The sequence below is a fragment of the Coffea eugenioides genome, chromosome 5 (genome assembly GCF_003713205.1).
Source record: "Coffea eugenioides isolate CCC68of chromosome 5, Ceug_1.0, whole genome shotgun sequence".
In the NCBI taxonomy this organism is placed as follows: Eukaryota; Viridiplantae; Streptophyta; class Magnoliopsida; order Gentianales; family Rubiaceae; genus Coffea; species Coffea eugenioides.
Genome location: NC_040039.1, coordinates 15551516 through 15569584, shown reverse-complemented (window position 1 = coordinate 15569584; position 18069 = coordinate 15551516). Strand labels below are relative to the sequence as shown.

The window sequence follows — 18069 nt, the reverse complement described above, 5'->3', positions numbered from 1 at the left end:
GTTTTCAATCATTAACGCAGTTCTGAAATTCAGCCACAACTCACTCAATTCAACTTGGAATTGTGCTTGGTAGGGTTGGAAACTGCATTCATAAGGCTACAATTTCTCAGAAGAAATCATTTTGAAATTCTATCCATAACTAGTTCATATTCGAGCAACAAGTTCCAGCACATAACAGGTTCTCTAACACAGCTGAGAAACAGGGCAGGTGACTTTGAAAGGCTGGTACGGTTCGCTCAAGTGGAATCAGGGATGCATTTTATACCGTTAGAAAACTGGAAGTGTCTATTTTCTAATGCTGGAAACGGCACTCGATTTCGACATTGGAGCAAAGAGTTATAGTCATTTGAAATTCACTACCAAAGCAACTATGGACACGTTTTCCAGCCATGAAGAAATTTCGAAATCCAAACAGTTACGCAACCAAATTAAGTGATTTTTGGTGGGAATTTTCCACATAACCTATACAATATATCTACATCAAAATCAAGTCAATTTAACCACAAAAAAATCGCACCAAAGGTTTGACAATAACAGGGCAGATTTGGCCCTTCCACATGCATCACCTCCTTTGATTTTCTTTTCATTTTTTCCACTTATATCTACTAGATTAACACTTAATCAACACAAATAACATCCAATCTCATCAAATCATATCATCAAGTCCATTGTGGGATTTCATAGAGCCTACTCACATGATTTTCAACAATCCAAAGCTACCTACATGAAGCTACAAGCTTCTAAGCGTAATTTAACTTACAAAAGCTAAGATTCAAGGGTTGGATGATTAGCTACCTCCTTAGATGATGAAGACCAGAATCTTCAGCCACAAGAAGCTCAAGAAAACCGTGAGAATGAAGCTCCTTTCCTAGCCCAAGATGATCTCCAAGTTATTTGCAAGTTGTGGTATGAATTTGAGAGGATTTGGTGCAAGAAAGTGAGGTGAAATGGTGAAGGTTTTTGCTCCTTCTTCTCCTTGGGTGGCCGGCTGTCTTGAGAGAGAAAAGAGAGAGTTGTGGCTGATGAAAAAGTTTCTAGAGTAAGCTTGGTAGTTGTGAGGTTTAAATGCTCAAAAGTCAACTCTCCAATAGTGCGCTTATGCGCGTGTTTCGTACTCGTTTCCTTTCGGGTTTGTTTCACTTGTGCACTAAACCTCTAATGCACTTCCATTAACACTATTATTATTCGCTCTTGATAGTCTAATAATAATTTTTAAAATCCTCCAATTAGTCACGCACTCGAAAACGCGAACTTTCGATTTGAGCGCGATAAAGTGAAATTTCTAAGAAATTCATATGACGATGATATAACTAACTAATACTTGAGTACTTAAACTTAAAAATACCTATTTTAGTAATAAAAAAATGAGTCCTCACATGAGTCTAGTATTTCTTTCTCAAATCTCCAATTAATTTGTATCAGCGCGTCTTTCAGAAAACTATCGACGTGCAAGCGGTATGCGCTTAAACAGAACTCATTCACCTTTAATTCCTCAATTAACTTTTCTTAATCTACTATTGATCATTCTTAATTTCTCAAGATAATTGCACTCTTGGATAGAATATCACCTCGAAACACATGTACTCATTATTTCTCACTTAAATGAACCTCCGAAAAATTAAATTTGCTAACGCAGCGTTTAAAACATAAGGAAGACATTGTTCCATACGAATGGATTTAAAATGGTTGAAATAATTTATTCGGAGAAAACAGGTGAATAGATATTTAAATAAACCAATAATATTCGATAAAAATAAGAAAATTTTCGGGTCATCACATCTAGTCCTAATTTTTTTTGGGGTCAAAATCTAGTCCTAATTGGTTTTGCTGTTTCTTGATCATGTTGTATGCTTCCGAATTCTACTTAGCGTGTAATAATTGATAATGACTTATTCTATTCTTTCATGATATTGGATAGGCGAAAACCACGCCAGAAGTGTGGTAAATTTACTATAAATTTCTAATATTATCTCCCCTAATTTTTGTATACTTTTTAAAAAATTTAAACTTTTATCAACAATAGACTAGTCATGCAAATAATAAAAAAGGGGGACTGGCCACACATCTCATTATTTGTCCTAAAGAACTCAATTTAGCAAATTTCTTAGAATAATGGTGAAAAAAATCATAACAATGAAGGAACCTGGGTTTGTTTCTTTTTTTTTTTTTTGGATCTGAAACAGCCGTATTCATTTTTAAAAAATAAATAGATCGGCCATCTTACGTTCATTAAGAAAGAAAAATTTTTTGGTCACTACACATGGATGTCCGACCATCCTAAAGAGAAAAAAAAATCAATTGTTCCGTTCTTGCGATTTTTTTTAGGATTAAATATAGTAAACCCCTTAACTTTACATTTATTGCACTTTACCCCCTTAACTTTACATTTAATTGCACTTTACCCCCTTAACTTTACATTTAGTTGCACATTTGTGATTTTATTGAAACGTGATTGTAATTTGCAAAGCTCATTTGTAGTAATGGTTATAGGATTAGTTTAGTGATAAATATTTCTTAATTATAAAATGTAAAATTGTATTAAAATAACATACGAATGAGCATTTGTTTTTAATTAAGGAGTAAAAAGGATTTAAAGTATAAATAATAAACTATAAACGGTTTATGAAATAAATAGTGAGAAAGTTTTAAATTTTAAATTTGACTGGTGATAGGATTGGTTATAACTCACTACTTTTATGTATTAAAATAAATACAAAAATCTAGAAAAAAGAATGAGAAGTTTGGAAGCCATTGAGAGGCTCTCTTCTAAAAACCCACTCTGCAATACATATAGATATAGATACTGAGACGCTGAAATGGAGATATGGTGTGGGCGCCCTGTCCTGCCTCCTCATCCTTCAGTCCCATTCCTTTTGTGTATGCCTACCTCATGGGTTATCTCTGTATCATGTTAGTCGAGAATGGAGTTATCGACAATTGGCAACAATCATCGTAGCCCAGATGGGCTAATATATATATATATATATATACTAGAAACTTTTTCGGCTGTGCCTTGCCCAATGTGTTGGGCTAAATATGCAGGAGAGGTATTTGGTTTTCCTATATAGATGTATGGAGATGCATATCATAAATTTTAAACATGAAAAATTAAACTACTCGTTTGGAACCTTAAAAAATACTGATCTGATTAGATGATGATTCATTTAAGTCGAATAGAATGTCTAACGATGAAATTGTTGTGCAGAGAATATAGTTGACAGCATACAGAATGTAAACCATCCTCATTGGACCATTTACTCATTGCAATACTTGCACCATTTTATATGTGCTAGCATTTCTGGTTGTAGTTACAAAAAAATCTTGATTCGTACAATGGCTCATTCACTCAACCCATAACCCATTAACATGTTTGAACTGATTCTATCTTCCCAATTTCGAGCAAAAACTAAAATATCTGTCCCCTGGAAATCATTTCACTCTAGCAAGTGAAGGACCTCAGGAGTAACAACAGCAACTTCTGATTTCAACCACTAAAAGCATGGGCACAGGCCCCAACAGAACCTAGCCGGATAGTCCTTGAGATAAACCTCTCTACCGTTTTCGATAATATAGAAACTGAAAGAGCAATTATGATGGGCCATAGTCACACGAGTGACTGGGACAACAGAGATGATATGTCTCTCACTATAACCCTTGTAGTATGAGGGACCGAAGCCCTTTCTGCAGTTTACTTCAGAGGAAAACTTGTTGAGGAAGAATGAATCGGCAAAAAAGGCAGGAGTGCATTGGTAGGCTTGGGTATTGCACAACTGGATGCCTTGCACTCTGTGGAAAACATCGTCAGGAACTGTAGCAGCTCTACTTGTTGCACTCACTTTCCGAGTTGAAAGTGTCTTCCTGGACAGCCAAAAACACAGACAAAATGCATAATCGGTACTTAAAACAATTATGTTTTCCTTTATTTCTCCATCATGGCACAACTATGAGGCAAATTGAAATAGGCAAACAACATAACTTGAAGGAATGCCAGGCAAGAAACAACAAAACTGAAACAATAAATCTTGTGGACAGAGTGATTTCACATTTTCTGGTCGGGTTCACTAAAGCTCTTTTAGCTTTGGTAGGGATCTCAACATAGCATCCAAACGCATAAATCACAAGCCAAAGTTGTTGTAGGCTTAAGTGACCTATTACGCATGTCCACAGGGTGTACTTGGCCATCCATGACAATTACTTCAAAGGAGGGTTTCAAGCCTAGCACATTTAAGTTTGTCCAATGAAGATTCTGTGAATACTTGACTTGCCATTCTTGAATGATCTTGAATGAACCAACATACTTGCCATTCTTGAATAAACCAACAAACTGAAAAAGTAGTTATAAAATTATTCAAAAGAAATCAGATGGTACTGCTTCAATATCTGGCCCTGAACTGACTGTCCAATGGATCATGGACTAAATAGCCCTTACCTATGAGGAATGTGCATAGGGACCAACTTTTAATGACAAACTGAACCCCAACTTTTACTTAGTTATGTTCTTTTAGCATTTTAACAATTTTTCTCCCAAAATGCTTCAGGCTAGATTCAAAATCAATTTACCTGTCATGATAACAAGTTCATTTAGTTATGTTCTTTTAAACTAAATCCAAAATGTTCTTTTAGTTATGTCCTAAAGTCTGTAAGAGATATGGCATGCCAAATATATTGTGCAAAACAACATAGGCCATACCATCTCATAACAGCCACTTTTCGAGTCAAAAGAGAACCACCACCCATGCACGTCACACATTTGATAGGCCCACAAGAACCACAAGTTACTCAAGGCACCATACACTTCCCATTACATTTTGAGCATCTGCATGGAGATTTTTCGACAAGCTATCAGCTAAATAGAAAAACTTATATCCGATAACAATAATTACAGAGAGAAAGCTGCTAACGATCAAGATGGGCCTAACATAGCTAAACTATGAAGTGTGTAACTTTCAGTTTATGGTATGAAGTCTCCCTACAGATACAACAAAGTCAGAGTATGGAATACAACTTTACATTGTATCAAACCCATCTCTGAGCAATTAGACCCCTCCCATAGCACGCAGGACAATGCATCATTTTATTTTCTTATTTATCTCCCAAAGGCAGAGCATTATTCTTTTCAGAACTTTCCATTGCAGGAACCTCTGATAAGCCTATGTAATCATGTTCCTCAAAAGGCATAGACATCAAAGTTATTTTTAATAAATCTTAGCTCAGCCACAAAAAAGATTCTGGAAAAGTAACGAAAAGATGAAGAGTTGAAAGTATACATGGACCAAATTGAACTTCAAAGGCATATAAAGGTTGAAAGAATGAACAAAATTTTTCAAAAATCAAACTGAAAGATCAAAATTAAACTTCCATATGACATCTATCACCAGCAAAAATATAGCGAACGTCAACATAGAATGAGCAACATGAGATCAAGATCAGAACCAAAAAAGGTCGAAAAGGAAAGATAAAGTGCCCTAGAAAACACAAAAAGAATTGGCCGTAGAAGAAAAAAAGGATATAGAGCAAAATAGAATTTACCTGTGTAATCTTTCTCTCCAGGTTTTCTCTGCTAATTATCCCAAGTTTCATATAGACATTTCATCAAACGCTTGATAGTCATTAGTCTATGAGATTTCACATACTTGACTTGTTTGAACATCTGTATTTGTTTGCAACCAAAACAAACACCACCAACCAAAAAAAAAACTCAAACATCAGAACATCATTTAATAAAAAAGATGAGAAAAAGAAATAACAAAATGAAGAACATCTAATCAAAAACTTAAAAAAAATGAAACAAACCTTGTCAACGAAGATAAAATCCAAAAAGAGACTATGATCAATAATGTGTATACATTAGTTTCTTTATTTATCTACTATTGTTATTTGTTATGTAAAGAAATTAACAAAAAGTAAAGAAAAAATATGTCTTACCCAAGAAGGCACCAGAGAAAAAGCAGCGAAGAGCAAGGTGGGATTTTTTGCTACTCCTATTTCCTTCCAATAGTAAAAGCTCAGATTGCAAGACAAAATAAGGAGTGATAAATATGTCTGTTCCCTTTCTGATTCCATATTTCCGCAAAACGTAAAGACCTAAATTGCTAAGAAGCCTATCTGTCATCATAACTGGAAAATCGATCAAATCTGCAAAAATGTCTTTTTTGCAATAATCACATGATTGAGAGATGAGAAGAATAGTCCAAGAAACGGGAACAATGAAAAGGAAAGGAGGATTATCATCTTTTGTGGAACAATCCCACAGTTCGGATATGGATGGGCAGCCATAATTGACTCTTTGTGGGAGAAAAGAAACTTGAAAGAAAAATTAACGGGAAACAAAGAGAGACAGAAAGGAAGAAGAAAACAAAAGATGATGGGCTAAAGTTGTAAAATGAAGTAGAAAGGGAGTGTTTTGCTTTCCTGCCATCAGTGCACTTCCAGATTTTTATTTGACTTTTTGACTCCTATGACTTCTTGTCTTTGATAACGGAGACAAAGAAGTGAAGAACAACAGAGGTGATGGCAACTACGTCTAAGAAAAGATGACAACTGAGAAATAAAACAAAAGGCTATTTGCGAGAAGTCAAAAATAGCCCTCAACAGTAAGTTACTGTTTTGGAGCTAGTTATTTTTATCTGGGCAAGATAGTAATTCCATGTGAAAAGACAAAAATGACCTCAACAGTGATACACTGTTTGGAGAACTAATCAAGATTCTCAGGGCATAAACGGAAGAAAATTTTTCTCTCTTCCCTCAGCCTGCCACGTGTCTAAACCTGGGAGTAGAAGTCTTAGCTTTTTATATATATATATGTAAGATATATATATATATATATATACCATGTTAGCAAGTTCAATAAAATACAGGTTAGTGTTAGAATATTGAGAAACCTCTCTTCCTGAAGAATTTCGGCAACTTGGTCTTCCATTTGCTCAATCATTTGAGACCACGTAGTTGTGGACTGCTCTGCCACAATTCGGCTCTTCAACCTGGACCCAGCTCATTTAACCTGCCAGAATGTATCACATTTACATTTACTAGTATAAACATCCTTCTCAAGCAAAGAATGTACCATCTCTGTGACGCCCCCACTTCTCCCTAAGGCGCACCAAAGGGTATCCGCGGAACGCCTGCCTAACTCTCGCTAGGACTCAAGCAATAAACGTTCAACCTTAAAGCGATACTAGATACCAAAATCAAATTAGTAGGAATACATATAGTGCGGAAACGTTCATGCTTAACAATATCCATCCATTACCCAACCTGTCAGCATATGGCTCTGATGCCAACTGTGACAGTTCTCATGGTTACATCACAAGGTACCTATCAGCTTGCCACCCGCACGTCGTGCGTTCATAATACAACTTAAATTTCAAAATATACATCACAGATATCCGAATGATACATTAAACTTCCAAGGTACAATCATAAAGGGGTCAAGCCAAAATACACCTAAAACCCTAAAACAAAATATATCCAAAAGGAGATTTCTCCGCGTTAACTCCATTTCCAGTCCTGTTAAGGAAAACAAATCTACAGGGTGAGCAAAACGCTCGTGAGGCCAAGGACACACATGCAAGCACATTGTTCAAATAACAATCTCAACTTTATTAAATAAAACCGTGATATTTCAATAAAGTACCATTTGAGCAGGAAAAAAAATAATCAGAAACAATTCAAGGATATAGTAGCTCTCGGGAGCTAAGTTCCACTCGCTCTGCCGATGTCATTCGTATACCTTCCCGCATTGACCCTCCTGTCAACCGGGTCGGTATTTCCATTTCCGTAGATCACCACTTACTTCCCTCCGTCCACCGTACACCCCAAGGGCCCACAAGTCTTTTGTAAGGCGATACTGCACGAGTATGCCAAGCAAGACCTCTAATTAGGTCGAGCTTATAATCTCATGGCTCGCCCAAGTTCCCGACCAAGCCCATTGCCGGCTCGAGTCCAAGGTCGGCCTATGAGTTTGGGCGTCCCCCATTCATTTGAAAGTCGAGAAGGTTCACTCCAACGACATATGTAACCATTACATAGCATTGCATTTCATTCATTCATTCAATACATTTCATTTGAAAGTCGAGGAGGTTCACTCCAACGACATATGTAACCATTACATAGCATTGCATTTCATTCATTCATTCAATACATTTCATTCATTCATTTGAAATCAGAACGGATGCGATAAAGTACACACCCGCCCTTATTTTTAAAATCTCTAATAATTACCACAATTAAGCAAGTATCAAAGATTCACACACTTGACACTCACCGAGCAATTTAATAAAGATTATTCGTTGGAGGTTCAAGTGTCCACGGTGAGATCCTCTTGAAGGTCTCCTTGTGCGCCTGGCATTTAATAGTGGATAATTACTCAAGTATCTCAATTATCAAGTAAGATTGTACATTAGTACGATCTAAGGAATATTTCACAAAAATGAACCTCAATTACTCGTAAATCGAGGTTCAACTTGCGTTTTATGAAGTATAATATTAGTTGAGTTTTTATCATGAAAATCGTGGGCAAAACGTTTAGATAATATCAAAAGAGTAAAGAGTTCTTGAAAAACTCTATTTCTTTGAAATTGGAAAATTTTCAGCTTTATTATGAATCTTTGAAAAATCGTAACTCACTCGGTACAAGTCGAAAATTGGAAAAATTTATACCGTTGGAAACCTCTTAGAAAGTACTATAAGTTCCTAGAAGATGCTTTTCCATGAATCGAAGTGGAAAGTGTTCAAAAATGGGCTTGAAGGTGCAGACTTGGTTTCAAGGCAGCATTAAGTTGGATTTCGGCCAACTTTGAAAATTCGGCACGATTCACACGTTGCAAACCGGCCTCTGAAATTTGCAGCTCAATTAGTGTTGCAAGTGAGGTGTATAACAAAACAAGCGGATCAAGAATCGGAGTTTCGAGCACCGAGATACGGTAGCTCAAAGTTGAGCAAATTCAAGACTGGATGAGAATTTTCCAGATTTGAACCTCTAACTTTAGTAATTTAATTGGGTATCGAAACGAACTTGAATTGGTACCAAAATTGGCAGTATTTCAATACTATATGGAAAGTATCTCTCTATCGAATTTCGGGGAAAAATACCTTCGGCAAGGTAGTTAATTAGCCAACCAAAGTTCAAGAAAAATCCTAAGGCAATCTGCCTTTGACTTTCATTTTCCAAATTTCCAATCGTTTAACCAAGAAAGTTATCCAACCATGGTTCATTTGTGAAATAAGGGTCTAAGATACATCCATGATACCTTTGGTAAGTGTTTAATATCAAGAACATCAACTAACAAGTTCACTCCAAGATTTTGTTCCAAACCAGTCCAAACATTAGGTTTTTTTCCAAAACAGAGCAGTCCACTTGTTTCAGTCACAACTCAGCCAATATAGCTCGAAATCGAGCATGGCTTACGCCGTTGGAAAATAAATTCATAGAGTTAAAATATCACAGAAGAAATCGTTTCCAAATTCGGCACCCATCTGGTTCAAAATCGGGCATCAAGTTGCTGCCTGAACACTTCATTCCAGATGAACAGAGCAACAGGACAGCGAACTTAAAACATTTGGTTCGGCTTGCTCACAAAGAATCAGAACGTACATTATATACCAAATTAAAGCTAGGAATGTCTAGTTTCACACGCCACTGACGGCACATGATTTCGACATCCGAGGACAGAGTTATAGCCGAAATACCACAGCTGGTCTGAGCCATACGGGAACAGTTTCCAGATTTGCTAGTTTCGAACAAAAATTTCATTTGCCCAACCAAACCTCATTATTTTTCAATGAAATTTTCCACACCTCTAATACATCATATAGGCATCCAATTCAAGCCATTAGTTCATTAAAAACTGGCCTTAAAATGGTCGAACATGGCAGGGGCAAAATCGGAAGTTTTTGCTTCTTACACCCAATGAAGTTTCTACTAATTACCCACCACTAATGCATCATTATAACCACTAAACCAACAATATAATCACCATCACTCATCAAATCAGCAACAACAACCCAAGTGTGGGAATTCAAAGAGCCCACAATCACATTTTTACACCATACACAAGCTAACCAAATGCATGCATGAACTTAACAAGGTAAGATAGCTTCCAAACTTCAAGTTTTCAAGAGTGGATCATCACTTACTTTGGGTTGGTGTTCAAGCAGAAATTTCGGCCCTCTAATGCACCAGAAAAACCGTGATTTCCAGCCCTTGTTTGCAGCTCAAAATGATCCTCAAGTGTCAAGCTAGGTGTGGTGCAAGTTTGGTTAAATTTGGAGATGATTTGGGGTGGTTTTGAGTGAGATTAGTGAGCAGAAATTTTGTTGCAAATGAGTTAGAGAGAGGAGGGAGTTTGGTCGGCTGTGAGGAGAGAGAAAATGGAGGGAAATCTGACTTCCTTTAGCTTCCAAGAGAAGGTGAAATAAGTGGTGGTAATTCACCCAAAAGTCAACTCTCATTAGGGGCCGTTTGGTGCGATTACGGCTCGATTTTCTCGCGCGTTGGGTTCACTAGTGCACTAAACCTCCAAGGCATATATATTCATGTAAATATTATTCACTCTTAATTGTCCCGAAATAAGGGTCTAAAGTCCCTCAATTGAAGTCGCGCGCGTGAAAACGCGTACCGTCAAATTTAACGTTATAACGCGAAACTTCCGAGAAATTCTTATAACGATTGCACTACTAACTATCACTTGAGTATTTATTCATAATATTACCTATTTTAGGACCGTAGTACAAGTCTCCAATATTCCAAGTTCATTGTGCTCCTACGCGGTTAAAATCTCCAAGCACTATTCACTATTTTTACTAAACGCGCTCTAGGAAATTAATTTTCGAAACGAATCATTTTAAAAATATAACGAAGTTATATTACCATGTATTTAGGTCTAATAAGACTAGAAAATATTCCTTGGAAATAAAATCCAATTAAATAATTTATTAAGCCATAAATTAGGTTTAAATAAAATAATAGTTTTTACGAGTCCTCACATGAGTCGAGTATTAACTCCTCAAATCTCCAATAAATTTGTATCCATGCGTCTTTTGGAAAACTATCCACGCGTGAGTAGTATATGCTCACTTAGAACTTATTTACCTTTAATTCTCGATTAACTTTTCTTAATCTGCTATTGTCCGTTCTTAATTTCCCCAGGATAATCATACTCTCGAATATAATATCACCTCGAAACACTCGTGTTCACTATCTCGCACTTAAACAATCCTTCCGAAAATTGAAGTTGTTAACGGGACATTTTAAAAACACAATGAAGACATTATTCCATACGAATGGATTTAAAATGGTCGTAATAAATTATTTGGGGAAAACAGGTGGATAAATACTTAATGAAACCATTAATATTCGATAAAATAAGAAATTTTTCGGGTCTTCACAATCTCTCTTTCAGGTCTAAACTACTAAAGAAAAAGGAGGGGTCAAAAAAAAGAACACCCTGTTGCATCACCAAAATCATCTGAAATGAACTTCTCATGTAGTGATTCATTCAGAAGGACCAACACTGATTGATTGGCATATTTCTCATTCAAAAATGCAGCAGGGTATCAATCTAGGGGGAAAGGCTTAACGTTAATATAGAGTTATAAAAATCTTAAGAACCATGAAATTACTCAAATTAGTGGCTAGAAGCTTGAGAGGTATCAGCAGGTATGTTGCAGTCCGAGATGGCATCACATTGCAGACAAAAGAATCACAGCCAAAACCAGCTACTTGCAGGCAAGATCTCAAAACCATTTTTACCTTTTTGCCTTTAGAAAAGTGTGGCTTGTGGGCATGACCAAAATCCAAAATGGTTCTGACTTGTGGTGCAATATTGAGTTTCAATCATAGAAATTTCCCCCGTCACTAGATGTAATGGAGCATAGCAATATCATATTAAGTTAAAATACAATTACCAATCACTAGAACACCTTCTCATTGAAGCATAAAAATCACAAACATGCACAAAATGCAAAGCATTCTACAATTGCAACTCTGCAAAAAGAATATGAGGCTCTTACAATGGCTTTCAGAAGAGACCGATCATTGTCAGTCACAAAAGTAACAGCATACCCTTCCCTACCAGCTCTAGCTGTACGACCGACTCGATGAACATAACTGGAAATAAAATTAAGAAGAAAAAATTAACAGAACAGACAGAATTCAAAGATACAATCAATCCAAAGAAATTCAATTTTCAGAGACCAGGGAAGGCTCCAAAGAACAACATATCCATAGAAGAAACTGCATATGGCTGCATACAAATACGGAATCAAGAAGAGAAAAACAACTGAAATCATGTAATTCCAAGCAATTTTTTGGGGGGATCAATATTGCAAACCTTGTAAGATCGCGAGGACATGCAAAATTGACAACTGTTTGGAGTCCAATAATGTCAAGTCCCTAAAAAAAGAAAAGAAGTTAGGCCATAAGCACGTGATATTTTAAATTTGTGTTTTAACTGCGCTGCCGAGTTTTCAGACTGTACAATATAGACAAAATAAAGAATTGAAAGCAATGCTAAAATAAAACCCTACAAAAGATGGACTAATTATCTTACTCAAGCAGCAACATCAGTTGCAATCAAAAAATCCACTTGTTGCTTCCGAAAAAGTTCCAAAGCTTACAAAAAAAGTACCAATGAGAATATGCTAGCTGAACAGTTACAAAGTAGCCTACTTTAATTTTTAAAGCAGGATGCAGGATGCAAAGTCTCACGTCTAGGCGTTGAGCCTGGGTCAGATTTCCATGAAGCTCAGCAGCTTTTAAGCCAGCCAACCCAAACAAAATTTTCAACCGATGGGCAGCCTGCTTTGTCCCACTGCCACATGAAAATGAAATTTCTGAGAAAATGTAGACTTAAATCAACACTAACTAGTGTTAAGACCTGAAAGGTTCTCAATTATCTGAACTCATAACATGGATGATGTAAACATAAAACATACACTCGAATAACCTATTTATCAACCATATTTATACATCAGGAGTCGAACAAAAATTTAACGAATGAACTCGTATCACTTTATCTGCGGAAACCTGAAAATAATGACTTTAGATGTGAATGCCCTAGAGCACACAGCAAGAAGTACTGCCTCCTGATTCCCTTCACGCATCCGGCGTATCCTAACCACCCTACATAAATGCAGAACAGGATAATAAATTCGCAATGTCTAAAGAAAACCAACTTTTTCAGAAAACCAGTTGACATGGTGAAGAAAATGAATAGCGATGTAGTACATAATAAAAATACAAGGCTTTGAGAACCCTTTGCCATCAGCATAAGCTGCTAAGTGCCAAAGCATCTCTAGGATGACTTACTCTTCAGTTAAAGTTGCTGGCCTTTTTGTGGATGGATCAGCTAAAAGTCGCAGAGGTTTGTTCAAGGATAGCTTGATAAGCTCATCAACTTCCTCTGTCATGGTAGCTGAAAATAGCATGGTTTGTCTACGTTTAGGACACAGTCTTACCTGAGACAAGCCCTCCAATAATCACTTAAAGAAAGCACACCCAAAGTACAAAAACAACCACAGAAGGGATTATTAAAAACGATTGAAAGAAAAGAAAAATATTAGAGGAGTTGAAGTAAAATGGATTCTCATTGCAAAACTTCCTAAAAATGCCCATTCTCCATACAAGGAAAAAGACACAGTCGTCAAACATACCAGCTCACGAATTTCAGCACTGAATCCTAACTCCAGGAGACGATCCGCTTCATCAAGGATCAAAACAGCAAGCTCATCCAAATCTATGGACAGAGAATTGCGGAGATGATCTATCATACGTCCTGGAGTAGCAACTACTATATCCGGCTTGGACCTCAAAGCTGCCTCTTGCGTCTGAAAATTGCTCAAGGTTAGCAAACTTTCTTTGGTAGACAACCAAATGCTATGAGTAGACAATATATGATAAACCATCAGTAGTGTCAAAGTAAAGTCCTTGAAAAAACACTAATAGTTAGATAATGTAATCACATGAGGAACTGCCATGATCTGGTACCTCCATGCATTTTTTAAATAGAAACTGAGACTAACAAAATTCCCAAATATGTACCACCAGTCCCTACAGAAGAAAATTAACTTCAACCCTAGGCAATTGTTTCTTCTACTTTTCCTTTTCAGCATTTAGGGGCAGAAGGGAAGAAGTTCTGCATACTCTACCCAATTTGTATTTGCAAACAAATGCAACCAAGTTCCAACTATTACCTATTATGTGATACAAATGCCTAACTCCTATTCACTAGTAGCATGCCACCTTTCCATCTAACTCCAAACTAATGTGAAGCTTGACAATGTTTTAAGCTTACTCATATGTAGAACCAAATTCAGCTCAAAATCCACTCTAATTCTAGAAGCAAAGGCAGTGGGGGGAAAAGGAAGTAAAGAAGGCATTGACTAGCATCATACAACCCAAAAGATATGGGAGAACTGAAAACGAACTAAAGAGCGTTTATCTGGCAGTCAATACAACTACATTTAAAAGATGCAGCACAGTGAAAATGAATGATAAAAAAGCATAAGATGAGATGGCATAGTTCTCTTGCAAAGCAAGCATGATAAACAACAAACCTTCAATGAAAGCCCACCAACCACCAGACAACATCTAATATCTGTCATGAATTGAGCAAGCTTTTCTATCATGCTGTGGACCCTGATTCAAATGGTTGAATAAAAATTAGCCAATCAATTAAATATAATTCAAACATAAACCTGAGCAGAGAAGTCAGTGCACCACTTTTATCATCATTAACATATTTCGGTTGACTTTGAAAAGAAAGAAAGAGTTTTATTGAGGAGAAGAAAAGACACAATTAAGATCATGGGGAATGATTGAGGAAATGGAATAAAACTATTTTAATTTTATATGACAAATCAAGTGAATCGACTGACAGCCTAATCTCAAAACTTACTGCACAGCTAACTTCCTTGTTGGCGTCAGAATTAGAACTCTAGTGGCAGGGCGATTCTTTGGACGGAAATGTAACCTTTCCAGTGTTGGCAAGGCAAAGGCAACCGTCTGCATGAGCAAAGTCAAACAAGAAAACATACCAATAACTGCAATTAATTTTTTTTAATATCTCTTTCTTATTACTACAATTTTTTTAATCCCTTTCTTATTTCTACAAGCATAATGGCATAAATACAGCATACATCAGTTAAAAGAAACAATAAGCAAATAAACCCCATGAAACATCTCCATTTGTATATAACTTCCATGGACCTATTATTGCACTTCCAACTTTTAAAAAAAAAAGTTCTCTCTCTTTTTCTTCCAATCATAATGGCAAAAAACCAGCATACATCAGTTAAAAGAAATAAGGAAATAAAGCCCATAAATATCTCCATCTATATTATATACCTTCCCTGAACCTGTTATTGCACTTCCACATATATCACGGCCCGCTAATGCCAACGGAATACATGCAGCCTACAACAAAAGATCCTCAAATATTTATCATCTCACAAAAACATAAGACTACTGGATGCGTGACTTTATCATATATCCATCAAATTAAAGTCACATTTAAAAAACCAAAAGAAAAAAATGGAAAAGAAACAGAAACCTGAATTGGTGTGGGCTTGGTATAGCCCAATGCTTCACAAGCTCGAAGTAAGGGCCTCGAAAGATACAGCTCCAGAAATGAATTTGCGTGGTAGGAAACTTCCTCCACCGACCCAAAGAATGGTTTTTTATCGCTGACAGCATTACTATTAGCCATATCATCATCATCTTCCTCCCCATAGTCCTCCTAAATTTTAAACCCATAAAAATTATTATTATTTGAAAAAAAAGAGGCTAATGATCTTGACACTCCAGCATTAGCTTCAGGCACTCTTCTCTTACTTTATATTAGCCAAAATAATACAAATACCCCCAAGTTTAGGTTTTTTAACAACTTAAATGCCTAGGTATAGGGACAGTTACAAACTAACAAAAAAGTATTACTTTCTAGCTTCCTTTCAATCATACTAGTTACTATTTGGAGTACATATTACAGTTTTAACCCAAGAAACAAAGCAAAAAAAAAAGAAAGAAAAGTATTTTTATCACGTTTACAAGCTAATACCATAAGAGAAGTGCCAAGATCATAGTGTATGTATGAACTTGATAACATGACACAAATTGACAATTCAATCAGTAGAAAAGTGAAGGTGGATTGCGTAACTTCCGGGATTAAATACTGAAGTAGGGGTGAGCATTAGCCGGAATGAATTAGATTCCACTAGCCTCATTCAAAAGAAGGAACAAGAAAAGGAAGAATTACTGTCTAGGTAGGTTTATCGAAAAGGCAATTCCACCCAAAAGAAAAAGGAGAAAAGAAAAAATGAAATGAGAAATTAAGGGGAGGTTGAGAGCTACTAACTTGACGGTCAGGTTAGGAATTGGAGTCGTGGTCATGGTCGTGGTCGGAGGTGGGGATAGGCGGGGAGGAGGCAGGGGCGGATCGTTGTTGGAGGAGGTCTGGGGAGATTTTGAAGTCAATGGAAGTGGTGCAGCGGCGGGCATGCTCGTCGGCAACTGACTGGGAGTAGGAAGAGAAATTCCAGGGAGAGTGCTTGGATTTTTTATTCTTTTTAGCTGGAAAAATTGATATTTCGTCTTCCTCCTCGTTAACGGCGTCGTTTTCCGCTTCTCCGTTTTCTTCGCCTGAGTCGTCCTTACTGTCGTTGTGCTCGTACTCGATTTCCTCATCGCTCGGGGGTTCAAACAAGAAATCTGAAGCCATTGAGTGGCGACTAGCGAGATGATGTTGTGTTTGGTGACTTATGGGGATTGTCAATTTCAGCTTTTAGGAGAAGGAGCTGCTGTTTTTTTGGACCTTACACACCAGCAGTTGCCTAGTGACGTTTTGTTGCGCTGCGCGAGACATATTGTGGGTTTTAGCTAAATTAGTAGCTAAATTGCCAACCAAATAATATACTTAAAAAAACTAAAAGATTAGGATCCTGTGTTCCACCTCCCAATTCTACCTCGATTTTACCCATTGACATTTAGCCACGTATTCAATCTTTTCTTTTTTTTTTGGTTTGGACAAGCTTTTACTTGTAGTCGTAGTAATTTTAAAAATCAATGTACCGTACAACAATCGTTTACTGAAAAAGCATGCTGGAAGTGGAAGTGAAATAGCAGAAATCTACCAAACCAATATTGGGAACGCTACGACTTTCTAGTTCCAGGGGCAGCCATTCTCACGAAATCTCATTAGGAGGAGAGAAGATCATCATCAAGTTCTCGTTTGAAATCTGTTTCTTCACCCCTTTTCATGGGCGGGGGCCAGAATGAAAGCTTCCCAGTTCGCGGCTAGGGATTCAGCATTGAGAGTGCACGGGCATTCATCAAGCTAAATGCACAAAATTACAACATCCTAAAATTGTAGTAAAACATGATGCATCTTTACATCAAGTTTCACTTCAAGCTACGGTTGATTTTTTTTATTATTATTATACATAAGAACCAGGAATTCGAACTCAAGAACTTCTTAAAATAAATATCTGCTCTCAACTCCATACGAAGATTCAAGATGAAAACGCATCACACAACAGGAGCAGAAAATGCAAGTCATGAATTTTGCACACAAATAAATAAGTAAATAGGCACTTTACAATCTCGGTGGCCAAGACGCGTTTTCATGCATTAAAACAGCAAAACGCTAATGAGAACTTGAATCCAAGCACACAAGAGATTGTGCAAATCATACGCCTTTCCGCAAATCTCCGACCAAGTATCCTGCATTACACTGGGAGCTAGCACAGGCAGCAGCATTGACTGACGTTCAGCAAAGATTCAGCTTGAATACACTGGGGAGATCATTACGGTCAGGGTTTCTAAAGAATACATCAATGTTCTGCATCTGCAGTTTCAATTAAAGGTATAACATCTATTATGCACGCAAAGAACCATCGATGTGAACACTCCTTTAATAGCTGCGGTTTGCCAGACTGAACAAATAAAGATTATTACAAGAAATTAGAAATTAACTGCATTTTATGACATAAGTAAAGCTCCTAAAGCACCCAAATGCACATGTTAAATTGCATACCTCAATAGCATAGCATATCATGTTTAAAATGATATCATTAATT

At 36.8% G+C, this 18069-nt stretch overlaps 1 pseudogene; it reads right to left on the bottom strand.

Moving 5' to 3' along the window:
- Positions 1 to 3491: 3491 nt before the first annotated feature.
- On the bottom strand, positions 3492 to 16678 carry LOC113771222 (annotated as a pseudogene).
- Between the last annotated feature and the right edge of the window lie 1391 nt (positions 16679 to 18069).